At 43.8% G+C, this 7,584-nt stretch overlaps 1 protein-coding gene across 1 annotated transcript in view; it reads left to right on the forward strand.

The window, feature by feature from the left end:
- PLCB4 (phospholipase C beta 4) overlaps positions 1-7,584 on the forward strand; it is a 384,913-nt gene that overhangs the window by 255,040 nt on the left and 122,289 nt on the right. The window lies entirely within an intron of this gene.

Here is a 7,584-nt window from a genome sequence, read left to right on the forward strand (position 1 = left end):
ATACCCAGCACACCATTGCCCTGGCAAGCGAGTCTCAAAGAGGTTTTGGCCAAAACGGAAAGCCTCAAACATAAATCACTTTTCTGCAAGTCATTTGTTTTGGGGGTGGTCTAACTCTGAACAGAACTCTCATTATCTTTCTGTAATAGGCGTGGGGAGGCCTAAGCCTCGATTCTCCCATTGCAGAGACCTGGGTGTGGGGGCTACGGGAGGCATTTCCTTTTCCCATTTAATCCTACCAGAAGAAACTCCATGTAGGGTTGAATGAGAACGTCCTCATTGCAGATACCGGGTTTTAGAGCTAGATGGGACGGACAGATAAGATCATCTGACGGAACCAAGCTTAGAAGACTTGACCCTGGGCCAAAGCTACCTGGTGGCAGAAGTGAGTTTTGCAGACTCTGACGCCCTCTAGGCTCTTTACCCCCACTCACAGAGTATGATCCACGTTCCAGCAACACAGCCTCGTCTCGGAGCTCCTTACACCTTGGAGTCTCAGGTCCACCCAGACCTACAGATCCCGAATCTTCATTTTTTTTTTTTAACGAGACCCTTCCTGCTCAGTCGGAGGACTCAGATGTGCAGTGAAGTCCAAGCAACTCCCGGACTTAGGCTCTGGGGCCAGGAATGTATACTCCACATTACAGGGGAGCCTTTGTTTCTGTCTCATGGTGGTTTTGTTGGTTTTGTGCTGTTGTTCCAAGTTACCTCGCTTTGGGAGAACAGAGATTGCCAAGCTTTCAAGTTCTTTTATTATTTTGCTTAGATCGAGGCCAGTTTGAATGGTTCCTTGAACCCTGCTGATCTAAACGTGTATTGTTCCTGCTTTTTGTAATTCACGCCTGCATCTCTGCTGCCGAGGTCTTTTTCAGTGGCTATTTGCCATAGCAACGGTCAATCTCAGAAGTCCACGCTGACCACTCATAAAGAAAAGCTTTGTTAATCAGATACAGATGTTGAGCTGCGCCAAATTTTGCAAAAAGACGGTTCTGTAGGCCTATGTTTTCTGGCTTTTGTCAACTCATCATATTCCAAGCGGTATGCCAACAGTTGATGTAGGCTTGGGCTTTGGGACCAGGTTGCCTGGGCTCAAATACTTGTTCTTCCACTAACAACCGTGTGACTTAGACAGCTTACCTCTCTGTACCTCATTTCCTGCATCTGTGAAATGGGAATAATGCCAAAGTATCTGCTGTTAGGAGTGTCACGAGGATTGCATGAGTTACTACGTGGAAAGTGCTTCGTGCACTGTCACTCATTGAAAGCCTTCAATGAGTGTTAGCTCTGATAATCCCGGGGCCACAGAATATTAGAGCAGGAAATGGAGTTTAGGAAGCGCTTCGTACCACATCACTTTTCAGATGAGGAGAATGAGGCCAAGGACTTAAAAGACCTCACCTAAGACCACACAGCGGGCTGGACCAGAGCCTGGCCTCACACTCAAGCTTTCTGATGTCCCATGTGATACTCCTGCCCACCCCACCTGATGCCCTGAGCAAGTACGGTTCCGGAAAGATGGCTCAAACCAGTAAATCCCATAATATTTTTGCTTTCCCTGGTTTGATTGCTATCAGCGCTAGCCCATTTCATTGAAGAACCATGCTCTAAAACCCGTACTCCTGTGGAGGTGGTCTGTATGTCTATCTTTGAGGTAGGGGGTGTGTGCTTAATGTTAAGATTGAGAGTTCTTTTCCTAGTAGCATTTCCCCTGAAGATTTGGCTCGTGGAGAAGGAGATATTGAAAAAACTTGTTCATGGAGTATACATATATGTGGATAATTTTGCCTACTTCCTGATTTCAAAACTGAACTGTGCTCGTTCATATCCTAATACTCCCTCCAGCACTGACCATATTTTCTGTCACCACCATTTTATTCCTATTCCTTTGTTTGTGTTCCTACCCCCAGCAGAACACACAAGCCATCGAGGTGAGAGGATTTATACAGAACACACAGAGATGTAATGGTCTCAGGTCAGAATGATGGCAGAATTCACAAATTACATCAGGTCAGGTGAGAAATGTGGGGCCAGACCAGTGTCACTGAAATGGCATTTGTGACTCTGTGGTACCGCTCAAGCCTGAGTATGACCTACGAGCCGAGAGTCATGGTACCATAGGAGAAGCTAACTGCCCTTCTCTTCCTGCCCTGCGTTCCTAGTCAATTTATGACAAGAATCAGTTAAAGCGAGTCGTCGTTCTCTTAAGTAACACATGCAGACCTTAAACACTTGATTTTAACTAGAAGCGTATAAATGGGATTCAGTCGTTGGCCAATCTTTTAAGGTCAGCGTAAAGTATTTTCACGAAGTATGGATCTGTGGATTGGGATCGGGGGAGTTTTTTTGCCTTTGTCTGACCTGTGAGACATGGTCTCAGAACCCAGTTTGGTTGATCTGAAGTGGAAGTGAGGCTTTTAAAGACACCTGTGGAGCAATGGGATGGCAGAATCCTACGATTGTATGACTTCTTTCCCTAATCCATAGTTGTCTTGTTCACTCAGTTTGGGAAAAAGCATGTGGAGCAACTTGCCTTTAAAGAAATCTTTCTAAAATATCCGACTTAGAGAAACAGCAACCCTCTTTCTTTCCACAAACATATTTCATTGGTTCATATACTTTTTATTTATTTTTTTAAAGATTTATTTATTTTAGAGAGAGAGCACGAGCCGAGGGAGGGAGGGAGAGAGGGAGAGAGGGAGAAAAGCAGACTCCCTACTGAGCAGGGAGCTCGACCTGGGGCTTAACCCCAGGACCCTGAGATCATGACCTGAGCAGAAATCCAGAGTTGGACACTTAACTAACCGAGCCACCCAGGCGCCCCAGTTCATATAACTTTTAAATTACAATGTACATAAACATGTTTGGAAAAAACATAAGAACTCATAGTAAGCCTGCAAAGTAAGAACAAAGGGCCAAACCTATTGGCCAGTAGCTTACTAACTGTGAGAGTTTAGCATTCCTGGCGGTCAGAGGGTTTTGCTTGTTTTAGGAACATCTGACAAGTACTAGTCTGACCAGAGAAAGAGAAATCGAGAGAGTTTCTAGTATAGAACTTGCTTAGGAGTATTTCTCTTATGAGATTCTTGAGTCTGTTCTTAATTCCTGGGCTCTTACAACACTTAACGACCTGCCCATTCTGGGGGGAAAAAAACAAAACACCACTTTACCAAACCTTTCATCCAGGCAAATGGGCCAAATTTCAGCTTTTTGTACTCTCTATGGAGAACCAGCTTCCACACGGAGGAGGAACCGTTCCTGACTTTGAGCAAGCCATTTCATTTTCTGTTCTTCCTGTTCCCCAAGGGGTTCTCCGTTATTTTTTTTCTTTCTATTTCAAGTGGGTTTTTGAAGAGTCCATAAAATTTCGCATAGTATGAGTTTCTCAGAGTTGAGGGTTCAGATAAATACAAAATATTGTCCAGTATACATGACTGTGAGAATAGGATTGTGCTTTTCCTCAATGAAGGAGGACACAGGTATAAAAAAAAAAAAATCTTTGTAGCTTGGCTTGTATTTTCTTCAGCTGCCTTCTCTGCCTAAAGAGTCAAGAGCTTGCCTTGCGGCTGTACCTCTTTGGAAGATTTGATCTCAGTTCTACCTCCATTCTCTCCTACAAAATAAATGTCGAACGGTATTGTAAACTTAGATCCAAATCTACACGTGTCACCCTTCACCCACTCTCCTCCTCACCAGCGGCTGAGACCTTGGAAGCCTGCCTTGTCTCTCCCGCTAGCCCATTGCCGACACACCCTTGTCTCAAGAATCTAGCTGCTTCTTACCACCAGCATCACTACAGGGTGATCCAGACCAGTACCATGTCTCTCCTCACTGCATTCTCTGCCTTGGCCTTGCCCCTTTGAGTCTGTTCTCAGAACAGCAGCTGGAGGGATGCTTTTAAAATGTGATTCAGATCCTGTCACTCCAAGACTTAGGTGGCCCTGCCAAAAGCCACCTGCACTTCCTTTCCCTTTCTCCCTCTTTCCTCTTTTTTGTTTCCCTCCACCTCTAGGGACTTTGCATTTGCTGTTCCTTCTGCCCTGAACACACTCTTCCCCCAGTTACATGCACTGCTTTCTCGCTCACGTTTCTCACATCTCTGCAGGAATATCGCATCAGCTCCCCATCTTGCCACCCCGTGGCTCTCCCTCCCTCCTTATCCTGCTGTATTGTCTTCATAGCATTGAGCACTATTTATATACCGTTTATTCATTCAGTCCCTTCCTCTGCTGACACGAGGGCAGTGTCCTGTTCCCTGCTGCATCCCCAACATCTAGAATGGTCATTGCCCAAACTTTAGTAGGTGCTTAATAAGTACCTCTTTACTGAGGTCTTTCTGTTGACGGAATCAGTAAATTCTAACCCGGGTGATCGACATGGATAACCCCTCTTGCTATACACCTCCAGTTTTTTTCTTCCCCCTTTAAACAATACACTTTTATTTGGATTTCCCTATAACAAGTATTTTTAATGCAAGGCTTTTTTTAGGGTTTTTTGGGTTTGGGGGGATTTACTTTTTATTTTTTATTTTTATTATGTTCAGTTCCAGTTCTGTACAGGTCAGCTCTAAGAAAAGTTAGGAAAATGCTCTTTAGACCAGAAGCCTGAGAAAATGTGATGCATTGATAGTCAAAAGGTCTGGGATTCCACGGTGTTATTTTTAGAGTCACTTTGCAGGATACAATGGGACTGTTGCTGAAAATTCACGACAAGACTAGAGGTTTTAACCTGGTGTCTTTCCTCTTTCCAACCTGGATCATTATTGTTATGCTTGCCTAAATCCTTCCTGTCCTTCCAGTTAGAAAATTTATTTTCCCCCTCTCCTTAAAAAACCCTCTGTTAAAAGGATTATCCAACACATTGTTGGCACTTCTTCCTCAAACATATGTACCTTTGGGTCATAGGTGAATCTGATAAGTTGCTTAATGTGCCTGTGAATAAAAGCAGTCACATGAAGAAGGTATGTTCCAATCCTTTTCTGAACTGTAATACTTTTTTTTTTTTTCCTGGATCTTCCTCCTTTCTTTGCAAATAACATGGAATATTATAACCGTGTTCCTTAGTTAGAAAAGCAACTCAGTTTCTCTACTGTATTTTTTCTGTCTCAGAATGCGACCAGCTTGGCAGGATTTTGTCTCTGGCTTGTTGAAGGGAGTTCAGATGTCTTTCACTAAGATACAGCTGCGTTGCACAGCAAACTGAAATCACAGAGTCACTGTACATAAGATGGAAATGCAGCCCTCATTTAAAATCCCCAAAAATAAGTGTGTTATTTTATACTAAGTTGAATTTTCCTTTGATTACAAAAATAAGCTGTTTTTATGAGGTTCAAAATGCAAAGATTGGGACTGAATTTAGACCATTTCCAGACTGCTCATTATACTTCATGCAGGTTGTAAATATTTGGCAAACTCTAGAAATTATGCTTTGTAACCAAGTCCTCAAATAAGCCTGTGCATAAGTACTATAGAAATTAAATTAGAAAAATGTTACATGTTCTCTTTTGTATACAAAAAAGACAAAGTCAGGTAGTTTATTACAAGTGGTAAAGTATTATTTTAGTAGATTGGGTTGAAGGCCAAAACCACTTTGCTGAACTTGAATTATGTTGAGTGGAAGGCTAACTGCAGAGTTTCGTGGGGAGGCCCTGCGGAACCTCCCTCCCCTCACCTAGGTTTTCTCTTCCTCATCAAATGCAGAGCTTCTAGGAGGGATCAGACCACTGGCCTCACCTGGGAGCACCCCCAAAAATGCAGATTCCCCCAACCCAAGACATCAGTAATTCTGGGGGCCAAGCCTGGTAATCAGTTTTAAACTAAGCTGCCAAGTGATTCTCGTGCAGGGCGAAGTTTGAGTCCCATTGGTTTAGCATACGAATGGATCTAGTCCAAAATTCACAATGATTGTGAACTTAAGCAAATGTTTATCAAATTGATTGACCACAGCAAACAGGTTAATCTGTAGATTTATGGATTCCACCGGCCTAGCCATTGATTAGAATTCGCTCAGAACACCAAAAGCACCATTAAAATGAATTAGTGCCTGTGACCCCAGCAATAGCTTTGGTTCAGAGTACTCCCAGGTAAAATGCTGTTTCTTGGCATGGAGTTTTAATTGTATCATCTGTGCAACAGTGGTTCTCAAAGCCTGGTCCCCAGACGAGCGGCTCCAGCAGTACCTGGGAACTGAATTAGAGATGCAGGTTCTCAGGCCCTGCCCCCGCCCTACTGAATCAGTATCCCCGTGTTTTCGTGAGCCTTCCAGGTGGTTCTGGGGCACACTGTGGTGTGAGAAGCACTGCGCTGTGGAGAAGCTCAAGAAGGAGTGTTTAGATCCCGCCTCTCTTGAAAAAACGGACACTAGCTCCCAGGGCCACTGCCCAGGCCCACCTGAGCCCGTGCCTTCTGCCGAACGCTGAAGTAGCTAAATTGTAAATCTCAGCTTCCTATCACCCAAGCCCCGATATTCTGATTATTTAAATTGTTTCATCCCATTGCCTCAGTGTTGTTTGAGGCTCAAGTCTGGGATGCGATGTGTGTGCGTTTTTATGTTTCCAAAACTGAAAGTTGGCATGTTCTTGTTTTGTTTTTGCTAAACCATCTCGAATTCATGGGAAGTGAAGCAGTGGGGGCCAGTGAAAAAGCTTGCTGCAGGACCGAGCTGTGAATCGGCAAATGAGTGGGTGTGTGTTGTAAGCTTTAAGTGCCCCCATCGCACCTAGGCTTTCTCTTCTTGCAAATGAAGATAATGGGGTTCATTTGGCTTACTGCTGGGTTGAATTTAGAAACCATCACTCTCTCTCTCTGCCTGCAGAGGGAGGGCTGCATTCATTGGTTCATCTGTGGAGTGGGTGAAACTTGTCTCCTTGGGCCTCCCACGAACACCTTCCGTTTCTCTGGCTCCCTCGGTTCTCATCCTGCTTTTAAAGACCATCTTTCCCCAAACTCAGTACTTCCGTGTCTCCTCCACGGTGGTGCTCTGTCAGCCCTGAACTTAGTAGTTTCTCTGCATGCTACCAAAAGCAGTAGTTCCTTTAGACCATGAGTTATGATCCCAGGTGCCTACGGGAGCCAGGAAGATGATGTGAATAATGAAAAGTGCCAGGTGAAGACAAGAGATGGTATAGACAGTAGCGAGTTGGAGCGTCCATACACCTTCTGGGGGTGGGAGCAGCATCTTCCAGTTTCCAGCCAATTTTCCAACCATATAAGAATACGTGCCTTGCAGTTGCTAGATGGTTGAAGATGGTGGTGTTTTTTCCATAAGATACTGGACATCTGGATTTATTTTTACTTGAAATCTCCTGATGTTAAAATGTTGACAAATATATTCATTCTTTAAACACCAATCTGCCAAATGACAGACTATCTGTGGCTCATTTAGAACCCTAGCTCTAGACATCACCACGTAGTGTGAAGGTACTTACGGTGAGACGAATGCTAACATTTACCTAATGTGTTCACTTCGTTGACATTTTAAATGAAGATGCCCGTTTTCGTTTTTTTTCCTTTTTACCTTCTTTCATTGAGCTACTCATCCAAGAATTACTTTTTTTTTTAATGATTTTTTATTATGTTAGTCACCATA

The sequence above is a fragment of the Ailuropoda melanoleuca genome, chromosome 13, assembly GCF_002007445.2.
Source record: "Ailuropoda melanoleuca isolate Jingjing chromosome 13, ASM200744v2, whole genome shotgun sequence".
Taxonomy (NCBI): domain Eukaryota; kingdom Metazoa; phylum Chordata; class Mammalia; order Carnivora; family Ursidae; genus Ailuropoda; species Ailuropoda melanoleuca.